Source organism: Oncorhynchus keta, chromosome 13, assembly GCF_023373465.1.
Source record: "Oncorhynchus keta strain PuntledgeMale-10-30-2019 chromosome 13, Oket_V2, whole genome shotgun sequence".
In the NCBI taxonomy this organism is placed as follows: domain Eukaryota; kingdom Metazoa; phylum Chordata; class Actinopteri; order Salmoniformes; family Salmonidae; genus Oncorhynchus; species Oncorhynchus keta.
In genome coordinates, this window is record NC_068433.1 from 50,133,884 (window position 1) to 50,154,953 (window position 21,070).

The following is a 21,070-nucleotide window of genomic DNA, read 5'->3' on the forward strand; positions in this document are numbered from 1 at the left end:
TGCCTTTGAATTGCCCAATACATGTACTGCATTGCTTTGTTCCTTCTGAAGCTTTCCCAGTAAACAGTGGAACATATTGCATTGCTTTGTTCCTTCTGAAGCTTTCCCAGTAAACATTGGAACATATTGCATTGCTTTGTTCCCTTTGAAGCTTTCCCAGTAAACAATGGAACATATTGCATTGCTTTGTTCCTTCTGAAGCTTTCCCAGTAAACAGTGGAACATATTGCATTGCTTTGTTCCCTTTGAAGCTTTCCCAGTAAACAGTGGAACATATTGCATTGCTTTGTTCCTTCTGAAGCTTTCCCAGTAAACATTGGAACATATTGCATTGCTTTGTTCCCTTTGAAGCTTTCCCAGTAAACAATGGAACATATTGCATTGCTTTGTTCCTTCTGAAGCTTTCCCAGTAAACAGTGGAACATATTGCATTGCTTTGTTCCCTTTGAAGCTTTCCCAGTAAACAGTGGAACATATTGCATTGCTTTGTTCCTTCTGAAGCTTTCCCAGTAAACATTGGAACATATTGCATTGCTTTGTTCCCTTTGAAGCTTTCCCAGTAAACAATGGAACATATTGCATTGCTTTGTTCCTTCTGAAGCTTTCCCAGTAAACAGTGGAACATATTGCATTGCTTTGTTCCCTTTGAAGCTTTCCCAGTAAACAGTGGAACATATTGCATTGCTTTGTTCCCTTTGAAGCTTTCCCAGTAAACAATGGAACATATTGCATTGCTTTGTTCCTTCTGAAGCTTTCCCAGTAAACAGTGGAACATATTGCATTGCTTTGTTCCCTTTGAAGCTTTCCCAGTAAACAATGGAACATATTGCATTGCTTTGTTCCCTTTGAAGCTTTCCCAGTAAACAGTGGAACATATTGCATTGCTTTGTTCCTTCTGAAGCTTTCCCAGTAAACAATGGAACATATTGCATTGCTTTGTTCCCTTTGAAGCTTTCCCAGTAAACAGTGGAACATATTGCATTGCTTTGTTCCCTTTGAAGCTTTCCCAGTAAATAATGGAACATATTGCATTGCTTTGTTCCTTCTGAAGCTTTCCCAGTAAACAGTGGAACATATTGCATTGCTTTGTTCCCTTTGAAGCTTTCCCAGTAAACAATGGAACATATTGCATTGCTTTGTTCCTTCTGAAGCTTTCCCAGTAAACAATGGAACATATTGCATTGCTTTGTTCCTTCTGAAGCTTTCCCAGTAAACAGTGGAACATATTGCATTGCTTTGTTCCCTTTGAAGCTTTCCCAGTAAACAATGGAACATATTGCATTGCTTTGTTCCTTCTGAAGCTTTCCCAGTAAACAGTGGAACCTATTGCATTGCTTTGTTCCCTTTGAAGCTTTCCCAGTAAACAGTGGAACATATTGCATTGCTTTGTTCCCTTTGAAGCTTTCCCAGTAAATAATGGAACATATTGCATTGCTTTGTTCCTTCTGAAGCTTTCCCAGTAAACAGTGGAACATATTGCATTGCTTTGTTCCCTTTGAAGCTTTCCCAGTAAACAATGGAACATATTGCATTGCTTTGTTCCTTCTGAAGCTTTCCCAGTAAACAATGGAACATATTGCATTGCTTTGTTCCCTTTGAAGCTTTCCCAGTAAACAGTGGAACACCACAACTAGCGTTCCTGGGAAGAGCGCATATTATTAAAATAAGGTATACAAGATTGACTCATTTTTAAAAGGGTCATTTTCATATTTTTTTGCGTGTGAAGGAAGTGCTGCTATACTGTAAACACTTATATACATTACCGAATGTATTGTACAATAATAGATCATGTACCATCACACTATGTGAGAAAACTACTAAAATCATGTTTTTTCGAACAGAAAAACATTAGACTACAGATAAATTGGGCTTCTGTTAATCCACAGTGTTGCAGTTCGAGGCTCCTCGTAGTTCAGCTTGTCAACTTTTCTCTGTGTTTGACTGATTTGCTATCGTTACACTGGTAGGTTGGCCTTGTCACCGAGGGCTGAGACAGAAGTGAATTTAATCTCAAGAGACAAGGACTTTTTCATTCTGGTCAATTATCATTTTTCAGTTACCCTCATCTGAATCGTATGACAAAGAGGGGGATCAAAATCACAGTCATTTCTCTGTGAATGATGGATCCTCGTCTTGCTTTTGCAGAAAGGGCTGCATGCATTTGAATTAATCCGAATCTATCATCTCCCCACCGGAGTAATAGGTCAATTGCGCTCAAAGCTTAAAAGTTTGAAGAGAAAGAAAATTCTGCCCCTTTCATTTTTCATCACTTGAGTTACCATGTTCAAAATGGGCTACTGCCCTTTGTGAGGCCATTGTCACATAAAACAGTTCTTAATCTTAGTCTATCATTTGTAGGTCTCTGCCGATCAAGTACTGTAGCCGCTGATGGGGCTGACTTAATACTCCAATGCAGCATCCATTTTCATCATAGCTCAGACAGCTTGGGAAATCATTTACACAGCTCCATCTCAGAAAACAAGATGGGGTACAGATCTGAAGTGTTTCCATCCAGCTCTTCTCCCCCCGTGGATCCACCACTTTTCTTCATGTCCAGCCTTTCGCTTGCACTGTCGCATTTCTTAGACCAGTATCAGTTTGTAATGTTTGTTGTTTACCCTATCTTGACTGGATGTTTGCCAATGACCCCCCTTTTCAGCTCATCCTAACTTTCTCTCAAAACTCTTACAAATTGACAATTGGCAGAAGCATTACAGACTAACAGTGAAAGATTGGCTACTCCATGGAAAAACCTCTACTCTAAATGTTCATGTGAAAAGGTTCCACCATTGGAACCTCACAGCTAATGTAACGGCATTGATATAAATGCCGACACTGTCATGAGAGGAAGCCATTACACTGTGTTCAGATCAGAGTTTCTGAAGTTATAGATTTTAAACCGCAACTATTGCTATTAACCAAATATATCAGAAAACAACCCTTAATTCTTGTCTTTCTAGTCTTTCAGGCGGCTTCCTCAGACGCTCTTAGAACCTCTTGACTTCGGCAGTGACTGTGAATAACTTCATTGATGTGTTTGACCATGAAATCGGTCAACGATCTCCATTAGGAAAGATATCAGATTTCCCCCGAGGAGTCTGCTGATGTTGGTTTAGACTCGCAGCAAGAAAGCTCTTCCAACAGGCTCTGATACATTTGAGAAACCAGTCGTGCAGAAACATGCTTTGTCACAATGTACTTCTGTAGATGAGAGACATTCAACGCCGGCATTTCCTGAGGCCCCCTAAAACGTAATGTCTGATTACTGCTCTATGCTCTTTCTTAGTTCACTTGACATGACATACAAGTCCTAGTAGGACCCTAATCAGCATTCGATTTCTCCTGTTGCAGTGTATGTTTTGTTCTACATATAAACTCAAAAAGCAAGACTAGTAATTCACACAGCAGCTCAGAGCAAGGTAAAACATTATTTTTTTTAAACATATCAATTATCAATGCACAAATAGGATACCTTCAATCAGTCGGCAATTCACTTTTTGTAACTGTTAATGAACCATGAATAAAGTTCCGTATCCTGCTTAGCAACAGCTATGCTCTGCATTTGTCGTCATCAATTGGGTCAAGTCGTGTCTCTCCAAAACCATATTTAGCACAAACCAATACTCTATACTGTATGTCAACGTGCTAAATGTCGGGCATGTTGACTGGGGATGGAAAGCCCAGAACAATGGAACTACCGGTAGCTGGCACATACATCTACACATGAATGAATGTGGACAGGTTGACATGATGTAAAGCGACAAGACATGTGTTTCCTCATTGAAGTGTCACCTGTATGTCTTAGCTTCCTGCCTCTAACCCTCCTGGTGAAACATCAGGCTGTTGGCATAGTAGGTAGTGAAAGGATCACACGTGTGAATTCTCATGGAGATCTCATTCCGTGCCTGCTGTACACACCCAAGACTGTCAGAGCATTCTGGAAAGGTGCTGCTAGTACACCCCAAAGCAAGATGCAAACCAGGACAAAGTTTGTGCGAATCAACTGAAGTGGAGCAAACAGCTGAATAAGTATGTTCAAAAGGAGAAACAGTCATGTTTAGCTCATTTTGGTTCTGTTGAATAACTCACTGGGTTTGCAAGTGGTAATCCTGTTGCCTGCTGTGTGCAAATTGGAAGTTAGATGTGCTCTTTCAGAGCAGGGTTCTTCTCTATTCTGAAGAAATGGTGTCGATGAAACAGGGTTGCAGTCAGAAGTGCAGAACTATCCAGGTCAAAGAACGGCCCTTTTCAAGGCATTTCTGACCAGAGGCCACATTAACTCAGAACTGACATCACCAATTAACAGAATCAGATTTGACAGCAAGTTTCCTTCAGGCCGGGTCCCCTGACAAAGTCAGCACATTGACAAACAAAAATAACCTTCATCGCAGTCAGTGCTGTATTGAATGCTTTTGCTGCTGGGCCTTGATTTTTGATTGGCTCTGGGCTCGAGTTTTGATGAGATGCTGTGTCGGGCGCACTTTATTTGCTCCTACCAATCCGCAAACCCAATTAGCCGTGTCTCGAGGGGCATGAGAGTGGGGATTTATTTGCCAAAGTCCGGCAGCCTGGTGCCTCTGGAGATTCTGAGTTGTGGTGTCCATCAGAACACTGGGGAATGCAATTCTGCCGGCGAGGAGAGAGAGCAAGAGAGCCGAGGGGGGCTAACTGTGCAGCTGAGACCTTGTGTCTTCAAATTGCCAAAGCGCTGCATCATAAGTTCTTCTTGCGTCCACATTCCTAATGAATTAATGAGGCTGATTTTGTTCTGTCTTCACGGCTTATTGGTTTGTCCGTCCCTGTTGAAGAACTGTATGAACACTGAGGCCGATCTTCCCCAGTGGAAAGTCCCTTGATCGTACTGCTTACCTGGCTCAATTATAGAATTTGCTCATACATCTCTGTTGCACTTCTTCCCCTGTGGCCGTTCATGTTTGAAAAGTAAACTATGTGATCATTGTCTAAGAAATCAGGCACTATTAGTAAACTCTGTGAGCATCATTTAATGAAGCAGTAACCGTTTTGGACAGCTATTCCTGCCGGGACGGCCCCTCACTGTAATGCAAATGAGTTGAGAGAAAAGTGGGAAACTGAAGTGTTTAATATACAGCATTCATTTATGACAGTGCCTGTGAAATATATAGCTGGGCTTTCGAGACTGAGAGCTAATTGGAGGAGTTTGTTTTTTTAAACAATTTTAAAACCTCTTAAGGAAGCTGCGAATTTTCACAGCTTTTTGTTAAAAATCGCGCAACATTTCAGCGCCCTGCTACTCATGCCAGGACTATAGTATATGCATATGATTAGTATGTGTGGATAGAAAACACTCAGACGTTTCTAAAACTGGTTAAATCACGGCTGTGACTATAACAGAACGTGCGTTTCAGCGAAAAGTGCAGGAAAATCTGATCACTGAAAATGGGAAAATATCTCCATGCGCAACTTCAACCAATTGTTAAAAGTGACCCACATTAAATGGAGGGTTGCAATACCTACAGCTTCCACACGATGTCAACAGTCTTGTAATTTGTCTCGGATTTGTTTCTTGGTCAAACGGACACAAGGAAGCCGATTTCTTCCGGTCTCCGACAAGATGTTTTGGTTGAGATATATCCGGACATGATATCAAGACGTGAAGCTAAAGAATATACATCGCCCCGTAATCATTTTGATCGATTATTAACGTTTACTAATACCTAAAGTTGCATTACAAAAGTATTTCAAAGTGTTTTGTGAAAGTTTATTGTCGACTTTTTTAATTTAAAAAAAATGACGTTACGTAAAAAAAAACGCTATTTTTTTCGTTGATCACACACTCTTCATAGATCGATATCTAGGCTATATATGGACCGATTTAATCGAAAAAAGACCCAAAATGATGTTTATGGGACATCTAGGAGTGCCAAGAAAGAAGCTCGTCAAAGGTAATGAATGTTTTAGATTTTATTTCTGCGTTTTGGTTAGGACCGGCTACCGCAAAATCTGTCGTTTTAGATGAAGTTCCAGTACTTTTGGGTGCATGCTATCAGATAATAGCTTCTCATGCTTTCGCCGAAAAGCATTTTACAAATCTGACTCGGTAGCTAGATTCACAACGAGTGTAGCTTTAATTCAGTACATTGTATGTGCATTTTAATGAAAGTTTGAGTTTTATCAAAAACTATACGTGGCGCACTTGAAATTTCCGCTGATTTGATCCCCACAGCGGGAGCACTTCCCTAACAAGTTTTAAGAGGCTTGTTCTGACAATGTCAATGGGTAGAGCATAGGACATTCATTAGCATCTTTTTGAGAAGACTTAATCAAGAATACCTGGTATTGGTGAAAATATGTAACCATTGTCTAAAGTGTCATAATATTGGGTCCAACACAGCAAAAGTAATAAACAATAAGCAATGTTGAGGGACTGATGGAAGCTGATTAACACACTATGCAGGCGTGTTTAAGGTCAGGAGAGCAGACAATGCGAGAAATCCCATTAACGGGCTCTGAGGTACCATGTGAATTCCATCTTCTTTTTGACTCTGTGCTAATAGCAGCATGCGTGGTCGGGTTATATACAACCTGTCATGTATTCATCTATACTGAGGCTTTTGCATTGGGAGGGGAATGAGAGGTAATGACAGTAAGATGAAGCAGAGATAAGACCTACCTAAGTGATTTCTGTCACGATCACCCTTCTCTGCTCCCACCTGTCCTGACATCGCCTCTCAAAGTCTTAGTGTCTGTGATTGCTGTGCATTGGGAATCTGATGCTTGGATCAAGGTTGTATTCCATGGATTAGCATCCTTCAGCCTGTTTCATTTCCAGTCACACATCACAGGGCTTTGGGCTGGAGATTACTGCAAGGGAATGTTGTCACCCACTTGTCTGGCATGTGGCACATTTTGTTCCTCCCTTATCTGACACAGTTGAAGTTGTCTCTTTATAAGTGTTAGACAGATTCTACTGCAGGTCAATGACCACAGAGAACCTTCATGCATTAATGATTCTTGAACCGCAATTCCCAAAACCCACTGTGAGGAAGCTACACAGGTTGCAAGTGTGTGTCCTGGATTGTACCTGGCGGTAAGAAAATGAGTCAAGCTACAATTCAAAAGGTGCGGTTCAGAGACAACTTGAACCTGTTGGGAAAAACTGCCAAGTAATGTGAACAGGGTAGTATGGTTCTAGGTATTCCCTTTAACTATAGCACATTTCCCCTAGACCTATTCCTATGTGTTATACATCTATTCTATCAGACCTGTGCAAACGGGAGCAGCCAGGAAAGCAGGCAAGAGCATTCGGGTGAATGGAACAACCTGCTCAAGGACGATGTAGCTTGGCTTTGTCATCAAGCTCTGCGTCAAAGGAGAAAGGTAGAGGAAGAGGCTGAAAATACGAAAACAATGAAGTGGAACAAATCCAACAGGCCCATGTTTTATCTCCTTCCTTTCGTCTGCCTTTCCTTCCACTCCCACTATCTTCCTCCATCTTAATGAGCAGCAGAACTTTCCATCTACGGAGAGTGCAGGAGCAATATATCACAAGCAGGACACAGAGGGGGGACGGGGAGAGGACAGGAGCGTGGTGACGGCGATGCTGGCAGAACACTATACAGGGCAATTAAGATTGAGTAGACAGCCACGCTGATTCACACAGAAGGAGAGAGAGCGACATCATGGCGGAGAACGACACAGGCGTCCTGTGTTCTCTTTAAAGAGGGAGCTTATATTTGGAAAAAGGTATTAATGCTTTATTATATCTATGATGTGAATTTAAATGATTGCTGTTACTCTATTCAGTTTACAAGGTTAAGATTCCATTTGTGATTGAAGTAGGATAAACTCCATTATACTGATTATGTACGGTGCATTCAGAAAGTAGACTTTTCCCACATTTTATGTTACAGCCTTATTCTAAAATGTATTAAATTGTTTTTTTTTACCCTCATCAATCTACATACAATACCCCACAAAAAAAAAACATTTTTTAGAATTTTTTGCAAATGTATTAAACATAAAAACTGAAATATCACATTTACATAAGTATTGAGATACTTAGCTCAGTACTTTGTTGAAGCACCTTTGGTAGCGATTACAGCCTTGAGTCTTCTTGGGTATTGGCACAACTGTATTTGGGGAGTTTCTCCCATTCTTCTCTGCAGTATTATCAAGCTCTGTCAGGTTGGATGGGGAGCATCGCTGTACAGCTATTCTCAAGTCTCTCCAGAGATTTGAGATCGGACTCAAGTCCGGGGTCTGGCTGGGCCACTCAAGGATGTTCAGAGACTTGTCCCGAAGACACTTGTATTGTCTTGACTGTGGGCTTAGGGTCGTTGTTCTGTTGGATGGTGAACCTTCGCCCTAGTCTGAGGTCCTGAGCGCTCTCAAGCAGGTTTTCATCAAGAATTTCTCTGTACTTTGTACCGTTCATCTTTTCCTCGATCCTGACTAGTCTTCCAGTCCCTGCCACTGAAAAACATTCCCACAACATTATGTTGACACCACCATGCTTCACCGTAGAGATGGTGCCAGGTTTCCTCCAGATGTGTTCTTGGGGACCTTCAATGCTGCAGAAATGTGAAGCTCGACACAATCCTGTCTCTGAGCTCTTACGGACAATTCCTTCAACCTCATGGCTTGTTTTTTGCTGTGACATGCACCGTCAACTGTGGGACCTTATATAGATCGGTGTGTGCCTTTCCAAATCATGTCCAATCAATTGAATTTACCACAGGTGGACTACAATCAATCATCTCAAGGATGATCAATGGAAACAGAATGCATCTGAGCTCCATTTCTAATCTCATAGCAAAGGGTCTGAATACTTATGTAAATAAGGTATTTCTGTTTTTAAAAACCTGTTTACACTTTACCATTATGGGGTATTGTGTGTAGAGTGATGAAGAAAAACATTTATTTAACCCATTTTGCAATAAGGCTGTATCGTAATTATTTGGGGGGGGTCAAGGACTCTGAATACTTTCCCGAAAGCACTGTGTGTGTGAGAGGACTCCACTTGCACTGTATGACAGTTAAATCATAGTACCTACCAGCAAGTTAACATCTAATAACACATTCTAGGAAAGACTGTCCCCTGAGTACCATGCTGAATCCGGTGTGCAATTCACTGTTCATTCTCAAATAACACTTGACTCATCCAATCACCGAGATGTCCTGGCTGTTCATACTGGCATAAACCCTAAAGTACTCCACGAGTCATGACTTTGGTATTTTGGTGCTGAGAGTAAAACCACTCAGACGCGGCGTTTCAAATGGCCTTAATCTACTAAAGAAAACATTTCATCTTGACCTGAATGCATATCTCTTGCCCTTGTCTCTCCCATAAAGTGGGTAGTGCATTGAGTCCTCCACATCCCACACATTATGAGACTGAACCCTGCACTGTACAACAAGTGACTGCACTCGTGCAATAAGGGCTCATTAGCCAGAGTCAATTGATGTCCTCAATGTAATACATTCAGAGTGAGAGAGAACGAGATGAACTCTCTTAATGCAGTGAAAAGGCAATGCACAGAATGAGGCTAGAGTTGTTATAGATCCTCAAAACCACCATACTAACCATATCATACCAGTATTATCAACATTCAGCGACCAATATAAATCATGTTTTTGTTCACACTTCCATTTCACCAAATCATCACATTCCAAAGTCCTTACATACACTACTATGTGGACACCTGCTTGTCAAACATCTCATTCCAAAATCATGGCCATTAATATGTAGCTGGTCGTCCCCCCTTTGCTGTTATTTTATTTATTTTTATTTTACCTTTATTTTACTAGGCAAGTCAGTTAAGAACAAATCCTTATTTTCAATGACGGCCTAGTGGGTTAACTGCCTGTTCAGGGGCAGAACGACAGATTTGCACCTTGTCAGCTTGGGGATTCGAACTTGCAACCTTTCGGTTACTAGTCCAATGCTCTAACCACTAGAGAGCCGCCCCATAACAGCCTCCATTCTTCTGGGAAGGCTTTCCACATTGCTGCGGGAAAGCCTTCCAAGGCTTTCCCGTAGCTGATGATGGGCGATTAGGCCTGGCTCGCAGTCAGCGTTCCAATTCATCCCACTGTTGTTCGATGGGGTTAAGGTCAGGGCTCTGCAGGCCAGTTAAGTTCTTCCACACCAATCTCAAAAAAAGAAATCTGTATGGATGTCGCTTTGTGCACGGGGGCATTGTCATGTTAAAACAAGAAAGAACCTTCCCCAAACTGTTGCCACAATGTTGGAAGCACAGAATCATCTAGAATGTATGCTGTAGCTTTAAGATTTCCCTTCACTGGAACAGGGCAGAAATCTGACGAAGTGACTTGTTGGATAGGTGACGGAGCCACGTTGAAAGTCACTGAGCTCTTCAGTGAGGCCATTCTACTGCCAATGTTTGTCTATGGAGATTATTGCTGTGTGCTCAATGTTATACACCTGTCAGAAAAGGGTGTGGCTGAAATAGCCAAATTTCTATATGTACAAATTTGTATATGTAGTGTACTGTAGATTGCTCTATTCATAATCACTGAAGACTTTGTTCATCAGATTGGAGGATGTGCTCCTTCACACCAGGTGTGCTTCATTTCCATAATCTAATTACTGGACCAAATTGTTTCCATTAATTCCCTAATTCCATGTTGCTCCAAGTTTGTTCCCAGCATCTGTAAAAGATCCAGACACCTGTTCCTCTCCCTGTACCTATGAGACAGCTGGCTCTGGACCTTCACTGTAGCACAGGGCGTAATGGAACCAAGCCATTATAGAGGAGGCTTCAGCACAGGACAGGGCCAATGGGTTATTTCTGCAACGTGATACGACTACTGAGCCACAAACACATAGAGAGTGGAGAGGCAGTGCGGCAGGCCCGCTCATTGCCATGCATAGTATGGATGGCTGTGGACAACAGGAGAGTCCCCCAGCAGTATAAAAAAGGAAACAGGATATATTGTCATTCTCTACGGGAGCGTATAACCTGGGAGATACGCTCAGATGATGACAGTGGCCATGTAGAGCGTCACATTACCAAGTGTAATGGGTTTCATGACCGTAGCCTCAGCCAAGCACAACCCTGTAGTGATTCTGTTTTCCAGGATACCTCCAATGAGGCTGAACCCAGCACTATATCTTGCTACGTGCCACAGCAGGATTTAGTTATCTTTCGATCCAAAAACAAATATGTGTATATTTGCTTATCTTTTGATTCAAAAACAAATATTTGTATATTTGCCAGTCATTAGCACTGCCGGGAAGAATACTGCAAATATAGTGACAAGCTGATGGGAAGTGTCTGTTTTTAGATTGTTAGCCCATCAAGGTGTACCAGTGACAGTTACCATTGTGCACATTCTTTCCATGCCAATACCCCCTCCCAAACATGGTGCCTGTCCCGGCAGTTGTCACCTACGGCATTCCGCCAGAGTGATGACCTGGCTGCCAGATGTTGGCGTTAATATGTCTGCCTGTCGATAATGAGCTATTTCAGGGGTGCCGCTACTGTCCTTGTATCCCAATGGAAAACATGGCACATCCGTCTGCCAACAATGACACCTGGGACACTTTCCAAAACAAGATTTCACTGGAGCTAATAACTCTTACTTTCTGCCGTGTCAGAAGTCTTGCTGTGTTATAAAGTCTAATTTGACTTAATTATCCCTGTTCGTACAGGAGGCCTGCATTCTTTCAGTGCATAAACAATGGTTGTCCTAACTCCAAAAACATGGTATCTAGTTTAGATTTGATATGGTCGCAAGATTACTGAAAATGCACCGAACTTCACCAATACACAAAGACTGCTAATTACCGTTCATCTCACACAGGAAACATACGTCCAGTTTTCAGTCAAAGGTCAATTATGAACGCAGTAATGTGTAGTGAAAGGCAATATTGGTAGCATTTGGGTAAGCAGCGTGATTGTGTTTGTCAAGTGGCGGCAGCCACACGGGGACACTCAATTTGACAGGAGGAAATTGACTCGTCTGCTTGAGAACTTCGTTTTTTTGTCATTAGAATTTGGGCTGTGTGTATCTTTGTTTTCCATAGCAATTTTGCCAAATCACTGTGTGATATTTGACCTGCCCACATGGCTCAGAAACTGTTACCAATTGAAAGCAGGCTAAGTGATAGGTTATATTTCTCTTGCTCTTCATCTGACAAAGCAACTTTGCATATCCATACTGTCATACTGTGGTATTTGCATAACTGGGCAAGGAAGGACTACATTTTTTAGATAAACTTCGTAGAGCACAACAGTTAGTCCGACAGTTGGCTAATGCTTCATCTTCAGGAATGACCTATGAGTTAAACCTTTGCATTACATTGTCCAAGGCCTATTTTGTGGCATTTGCTATGTTGTTCCTGTGTAAAGAGCTCCTACTCTAGTGCTGTAAATCAGCACAGCCCTATTGTTGGTGTGGTCTGACAGGACTCTAGAGGTCGTACATGACACTGTCATTTTTCACAGATGGCGTTGGAGACTGCTGTAGAAAACTAGCCAGCATATGAGTAAGCACATACATGTGCATTCTCAGAGAGCCGTGCAGACAGGGGAGAGGAATAGGGGACACTTTAAACTGACAGACCTTGTATTTGGAAAGTATCATTTGTAGTACATCAGGATGAATGCAATTTCTATGAAGTGGCATGTAAAGTTCAGGTTGTGGGCTCTTCATCTTCTAAGGAGTAGAGGGGGTTAATCTAAAGCAGAGGTGTCAACCTCAACCCATGGAGAGCCTAGTGTCTGCTGGTTTTTATTATTTCCTTTCAATGAAGACCTAGACAACCAGGTGAGGGGAGTTCCTTACTAATAGGTGGCCTTAATTCATAAATCAAGTACAAGGGAGGAGCGAAAACCCGCAGACACTCGGCCCTCTGTGGAATTAGTTTGACGTGATCTAAAGCAATGGAAGCAATGGAGGGAGAGCAGAGGTGTTTTTATGATTCGGTTAACCCTCACAGTGGGGACCGACCCAAGTCGATGAGGAGGTGTCACATACTATCTGGGAGGATCAAGGTTACTCTGCTCTTCATGCAAAACACACACACACATGTGCACACACACTCACAGACATACACACACATGCGCGCACACACACACACACACACACACATACACACACAGACACACAGACAAACACACTTCCATCCTCTACACACGTACAGTGCCACATGGCCCGTCAGTGATCTCTGGAGAGGACAGCAGGCAGTGTTTGCACAGCCCAGAGTGTTTTTCCATTGCGCTGAATGTCATTTACTGCTTGTCAACTCTCCATTAACCCCTCGCGCTTTGTGTCCACTCTGCCACTTCAGCAGCGCCTGTGAACTGTATGCTTTGTCACACCTGCTCAGACATTTCAATGCTTAGGAAACATGGCGTCGGAGGGGATGGCTGCCGTTTTACGGGCTCCTAATCCTTATTTTTTCGTATTGTTTGTAACTCATTTTGTACATAATGTTGCCGTCTCTTACGACCGAAAAGAGCTGCTGAACATCAGAACAGCGATTACTCACCTCAAACTGGATGAAGATGTTTGTATTTTAAGATTCCAAAGCAAAGGATATACTGCTTTGTCAAGACAAGGCCCAAATCTCAGTCATCAGCTGAAGAAAAGATGGAGGAAAAGGGGGAGGAGGGCGGGGTACATTGTAAGTATTTGTGATTCCACGTTGGCCAATAATACGGAGGGAAGTGGTGGTTTACCTACTCATCAGCAAATTCCTACAAGGCACCTCGCCCTCCTCCCCCTTTTCCTCCAGCCAATGTGCAATCATTGGAAAACAAACTGGATGATCTACGACTGTCCTACCAATGGGACATTAAAAACTGTAATATCTTATGTTTCACCGAGACGTGGCTGAACGACGCCACAGATAATATAGAGCTGGCTGTCTTCTCTGTGCATCGGCAGGACAGAGCAGCTATGTCTGGTAAGACAAAGGGCGGGGGTGTGTGTGTGTATTTGTCGATAACTGCTGGTAAGTAATGTTTATTTTTTAAGAAGTCTCGAGGTATTGCTCGTCTGAGATAGAATACCTCATGATAAGCTGTAGACCACACTATCTACGAAGAGAGTTCTCATCTATATTATTCGTAGCAGTCTATTTACCACCACAAACCGATGCTGGTACTAAGACCACACTCAACGAGCTGTATAAGGCCATGAGGCCATAAGCAAACAAGAAAATGCTCATCCAGAAGCGGTGCTCCTAGTGGTCGGGGACTTTAATGCAGACAAACTTAAATATGTTTTACCTCATTTCTACCAGCATGTCACATGTGCAACCAGAGGGGGGAAAAACTCTAGACCGCCTTTACTGCACACACAGAGACACATACAAAGCTCTCCCTCACCCTCCATTTGGCAAATCTGGCCATAATTTTATCCTCCTGATTATGGCTTACAAGCAAAAACTAAAGCAAGAGGTACCAGTGACTCGCTCAATACGGAAGTGGTCAGATCACAAGGATGCTACGCTACAGGACTGTTTTGATAGCACAGACTGGAAAATGTTCCAGAATTCATCCAGTGGCATTGAAGAGTATACCATCACAGTCACCAGCTTCATCAATAAGTGCATCGAAGACGCCATCCCCACAGTGACTGTACGTATATTTCCCAACCAGAAGCCATGGATTACAGGCAATATCCACATCAAGCTAAAGACTACAGCTACCGCTTTCAAGAAGAGGGACACTAATCCACTATGCCCTCAGATGAACCGTCTAGTGGTTAGAGCATTGGACTAGTAACCGAAAGGTTGCAAGTTCAAATCCCCGAGCTGACAAGGTACAAAATCTGTCGTTCTGCCCCTGAACAGGCAGTTAACCCACTGTTCCTAGGCCGTCATTGAAAATAAGAATTTGTTCTTAACTGACTTGCCTAGTAAAATAAAGGTTAAATAAATAAATAAAAAAAGCCAAAGCATCAATAAAGGACTAAGATTGAATCCTACTATACCAGCTCTGACGCACGTCGGATGTGGCAGGGCTTGACAAATATTACGGACTACAAAGGGAAACAGCCAAGAGCTGCCCAGTGACACAAGCCTACCAGATAAGCTAAATGCCTTTTATGCTCACTTATAGGCAAGCAACACTGAAGCATGCATGAGAACACCAGCTGTTCTGGGTGACAGTGTGATCACGCTCACCGTGGCCAATGTGAGCAAGACCTTAAAACAGGTCAACATTCACAAAGCCGCAGGGCCAGACGGATTACCAGGACATGTATTCAAAGCATACACGGACCAACTGGCAAGTATCTTCACTGACATTTCCAACCTCTCCCTGACCGAGTCTGTAATATCTACATATTTCAAACAGACCACCATAGTCCCTGTGCCCAAGAAAGCGAAGGTAACCTGCCTAAATGAATACCGCCCTGTAGCACTCACGTCGGTAGCCATGAAGTGCTTTGAAAGGCTGGTGATGGCTCACATCAACACCATGCCGGAAACCCACTCCAATTCACATACTACCCCAACAGATCCACAGATGACGCAATCTCAATCACACTCCACACTGCCCTTTCCCACCTGGAGAAAAGGAACAACTATGTGAGAATGCTGTTCATTGACTACAGCTCAGCGTTCAACACCTTAGAGCCCACAAAGCTCATCACTGAGCTAAGGACCCTGGGACTAAACACCTCCCTCTGCAACTGGATCCTGGATTTCCTGACAGGCTGCCCCCAGGTGGTAAGGGTAGGCAACAACACATCTGCCACGCTGATACTCAACAGTGAGGCCCCTCAAGGGTGCGTGCTTAGTCCCCTCCTGTACTCCCTGTTCACCTATGACTGTGTGGCCAAGCACGACTCCAACACCATCATTAAGTTTGCTGACGACACAACAGTGGTAGGCCTGATCACCGACAACGATGAGACAGCCTATAGGGAGGAGGTCAGAGACCTAGCAGTGTGGTGCCAGGACAACAACCTCTCCCTCAATGTGAGCAAGACAAAGGAGCAGATTGTGGATTATATGAAAAGGAGGGCCAGACAGGCCCCCATTAACATTAACATAACCTGTACCCCCTCACATTGACTCGGTACCGGTACCCCCTGTATATAGCCCTGTTATTGTTATGTAATTTTTATTTTCACTTTAGTTTATTTAGTAAATATTTTCTTAACTCTATTCCTTGACCTACATTGTTGGTTAAGTATGCATTTCACGGTAAGGTCTACACATGTTGTATTCGGCGCATGTGAAAAATCACCTTTGATTTGATCTGATGACTGCCTGTCTGCCTCCCAAGCTGTTTGCAATATCAGAGAGACATCTTTCCATGGGAGGTATGTAAAGGTCAAAACATCCCATGATAAGTGGATCACGCTCTGGGTTCAAATGTATAGGTTTCTCCAGGCTGTGGTCAAGGGAAAGGTCCTGTTGCTCACATTATGATCCCACTGGGTTTGATGCTCCAAGGAAATGAACGCAAACCATATTGAATTAACTACATACAGTATGCATAATCCAGCGACTGAAGATTACAGTCTTCATGAACGCATTCATCACCATATGGCCTTATGAGAATAGATTGTGGAAATGGCCTTTTTTACATTTTTTGATGCCATTTTCTAAGATGGCATCCACCAACTCGACAAGATCACAACCATTAAACTTCCAATGACTAACACCACAATGCTCCAATAGCCTATAGGAATCACAAATATAACATACTGGCAGTTTATTGATGTGTGGGTGTATTCAATACCATTTCCCATTTTGCATGCACTTAACACACACTTGTGATGAAACGAGCCAATATTTACCTAACCGGGTTGTCAACCTCACAGTGGCAGTTGAAAATCCACAGGAGCTCAGCTGAGATGAAAGATCAACATTTCATCTGTAAACAATTCCAAAACACTTTCATTCAAATGGGTTTGTACAGACAATAGGGCATGGACACAACGCCTAGTACAGTCTAAATGCCGCTCTGACTGATTTTCACATAATAACATTTTCAGGTGTGTGTGTGTACACATTGGTGACTTGAGCAACATGTAGTCTGTGTCACACTCTGACCTTTAATATCTCTGTTTTCTTTATATTTTGGTTGGGTCAGGGTGTGACGAGGGTGGGTATGCTAGTTTTGTATTGTCTAGGGTTTCTGTATGTCTAGGGTTTCTGTATGTCTGGGGTTTTTGTATGTCTAGGGGTTTTGTAGGTCTAGGTATTTATATGTCTATGGTGGCCTGATATGGTTCCCAATCAGAGGCAGCTGTTTATCGTTGTCTCTGATTGGGGATTATATTTAGGTGGCCATTTTCCCTTTTGTGTTTGTGGGTTCTTGGTCTATGTTTAGTTGCCCGTCTGCATTATTCATATTAGTGTCACGTTTGTTCAGTGTTCATTCTTTTAATAAATTAGAATGTACGCATACCACGCTGCACCTTTTTCTCCTTCGTCCGACAGACGTGACAGTCTGACATTCCACTAAAAGAGAACTTTGATCCTAAGACAACCTCTTTAGATAGAACTGCAGACATTCAATATAAGCATTTATTTCCCCACTACTAACTGCGCTGGAATCAGCCTGCCCTAAGCTCAGCAGCATTAGTAACTAACCTGATATGTTCTTCCTGGAACAGACCCATGTAATACCATTGAGAGTAGTGTTGAACGTTATTGATCGTGGGGGGGCGTGGTAGTGGGTGTGACCCATGGTGATGTCTCTGACCCAACATTTTTGAGGCCGTCCTCTTGGCTGCAGAGATTTCTTTTCAAGCTTATTTCCAGCAATTCTATACAATTTGTCACGGCTTCTGTCATGTTCTTATACTATCTGAGTGACTCAAACATTATAACAAAATTAATGGGGTTCTCCCCGACTTTAATTTAGGAGATTGTTAGTTCTCATTATCTGTTTTTCTACATACTTTATGTCTGATTTCAGTCGTTCAAGTGTACACGTGAAAACGTTTTACTATCCCGAAAACAATGTTCTGCTGTGATGCAGCGAGGAAGGCTTGTGTATTCCAGGCATGCCTCGCCACAAACAGCTCAGTAAACAAAGGCCTTAACCCTGTGTATTCCCATGGAGAGCAGGCAATAAAAACGCATCTAATCATCTGAAACAGGGGGTAACTGCCAGGGCTTTACCTTGAATCAGTGCTCGGAGATGGGAATGAGAATCTGTACCCTGGGGAGTCAGCATAATGCATCACTTTAAGTGCAGCTAAATAACCCGTTCCCCTGTAATCACATTCCCTTGCATGTTTTATACAGAATCAAGATGAAATTATGCTTGTGTGTCTCCTAGGACATAGGTGAAGTCAGAATATCGCTTGTGAATCTAACAAATATGACCTGGAAAGTATACCTAAAAAAAAAACATTTTGGTCAGAACTATCAGTTTGATTTATTCGATTTCGGGAAAAAATGTCTTTACGTTTTGCATACTGGTGATCTGACTTGTCTGGGGTTAGACAGTACAGAGAAAATGGATACCCACATAAATGCAGAAAAAGGGAGAAGTTGGCCCTCCCTGCCTGTCAGCGTATGCGCTACTAGTGTTTGAAGTCAGGTGCAGGAGAGCAGAGAGTTGTGAGCAGGCGCACTCTTTATTGGGCAGAAGAACAGCGAACGGACACAACAGCGTCAAACCTCCAGCCAACATGCAAAAGAGAACTGCGCTAAATACAGTCACAAAAACGAACATAATAATCCAACCTCCTATGGGTTACACATGAATACCCAGGGAGGAAATAACCTGCCTGGCGCAACACACTGAACATGTAACAAAACAAATAACTCCACACAAGGACATGGGGGGGAACAGAGGTATATATATATATATATATATATATACACAATGTAATTAGGGAATGATAACCAGGTGTGCGGGGAACAAGACAAAACAAATGGAACAATGAAAAATGGAGCGGCGATGACTAGAAGGCCGGTGACGTCGACCGCCGAACACTGCCCGAACAAGGAGAGGAGCAGACCGCCGAACACTGCCCGAACAAGGAGAGGAGCCGACCGCCGAACACTGCCCGAACAAGGAGAGAAGCCGACCGCCGAACACTGCCCCAACAAGGAGAGGAGCCGACCGCCGAACACTGCCCGAAGAAGGAGAGAAGCCGACCACCGAACACTGCCCGAACATGGAGAGGAGCCGACCGCCGAGCGCTGCCCGAACAAGGAGAGGAGCCGAACGCCGAACGCTGCCCGAACAAGGAGAGGAGCCGACCGCAGAACACTGCCCGAACAAGGAGAGAAGCCGACCTCGTGTAAGTCATGACACTGCCTCCCAAAGAGCACAGGCAATTTTCAGCTCTAGTGATCCAGCTCCAGGACCAGCTAAGTCCAAATGTGGAACAATACTCACACATCCACCCCACAGCAGCAACTTACTCTCCTTGGCGTTTATTTTTTAAACTTACTGAACATGGGGAAATGGGGACAGTGGAAATCAATGACATGGGAGATGGGACTACACCACAAATCACAGGAAGGCAATACAAATATAGATATATTCATAAGATAATCTAACATTAAAAAATAGGTTTTAGCCAAGGAGGAAACAGTGTACATGACAGGGCAATCGAAAAAAAACGAAATCTTTAGGAGCCTGAGATGTGTGCTTTTGTGTATGAATGCAGTCTATGGTGTAGATCACCCAGGTGCACTGGATCTCAGTGATGACTGATGAGAGGCAACCTCAATGATTGATGGCCATGCTTGAGCCTGCAGGCCTCGCCTCAGGCGGTTTGAACTGTACACACGCACAGCGGGGCCGCTGTACAGCTGGAAGCCTACACCTGTAAGTCAATGACTGCAGGGGAGATACCATTATTCACCTCACAGGCTGTAATTGCACCATTATCTCCCTGTCACGTTTTGTATCTCGGCACCAATCACTGGGGGATATAGAGTGAGTTCAGAAATGATTGACACTTTTTGATAAAGATGAGCAATAAAGACTGTATAAAATAAAGAATTCAAATAATGAGCTACATTGTATTGCTGAAAACAATGGAGAAATTACTTGTGAATACTGATGAGTGAGAAAGTTACACACGGTCAAAGATCATACCCCCAAGACATACTGACCTCCCCTGTTATTGGTAATGGTGAGAGGTGAGCATGTGTCGTGACTCGGGGGTTGGATGTAACTCTCACTCCTGCTGAGCTACAGCTAATTCTGGGTCGGAGGGAGCAGGAGGCCATAAAGGCGGGAATTCATCGTGAAAATCTGAAAAACAGGAAGGAGAGGGCCGAGCATCTCTGCTCGCGGTCAGCCAGGGATTGCAGCATCAGCAGGCTTACTTCCATCGTCAGCACCTTCACCTTCACCCAAAAGTGGAGCCCGGGGAATTACCAGAACGGAGGGGATGTGCAGTGAAACGTGAACTTTGACGTCATTCTGGAAGAAGATAATAACAACGGGGACTGGGGGTTTGGGGAGGGGCAGGATCGGGATCGGGTTGGATACCCTAGGATTGGCTAGGGTATCCAGAGGACAAGTAGACTGATTGTAAAGGGCTTTGCTTAAATAAAAACAGGGAGTGGATTTCCACTTGCTAGAGTGACCAAAATAAAACAGAGGGCTTCCTCTCTTTGTTACCATGTGGGTCCATGCATGGGGTGTGTATAGCAATGTCTTAGGATGTTAGGCTAAGTGACTATACCATTTAGTCTTGTGGGACTAAGGCATGACACGGTGACTATACCATTTAGTCTCGTGGGACTAAGGCATGACACGGTTCAATGTCGTGGGACACTCGGTCCCATTACGGTGAGTAACTCCAGGTCCAAAGGTGAAGGGTATGTGACGAACACCTGAAGGTGTAAAACAAAATATTTATTTAATAATAACAGTTGCCAAGCGTAGAAAGTATACCATCACTCTAGTTTCCCTGGTCTTATAGTTTCCCTGGTCTTATAGTTCCCCTGATCGTATAGTTTCCCTGGTCTTATAGTTCCCCTGGTCTTATAGTTCCCCTGGTCTTATAGTTTCCCTGGTCTTATAGTTTCCCTGGTCTTATAGTTCCCCTGGTCTTATAGTTTCCCTGGTCGTATAGTTTCCCTGGTCTTATAGTTCCCCTGGTCTTATAGTTCCCCTGGTCG

General features: G+C 43.2%; 1 protein-coding gene across 3 annotated transcripts in view; it reads left to right on the plus strand.

Moving 5' to 3' along the window:
- LOC118370758 (muscarinic acetylcholine receptor M2) overlaps nucleotides 1-21,070 on the plus strand; it is a 90,857-nt gene that overhangs the window by 54,147 nt on the left and 15,640 nt on the right. Inside the window, exon 1 of one of the 3 annotated variants that reach the window (XM_035755872.2) lies at nucleotides 7,552-7,725. The exons of the other annotated variants lie outside the window; for them this stretch is intronic. The gene's annotated coding sequence lies outside the window, so the exon portion shown is untranslated. Of the gene's footprint in view, nucleotides 1-7,551; nucleotides 7,726-21,070 lie in introns of those variants that run through there. 3 annotated transcript variants of the gene reach the window in all.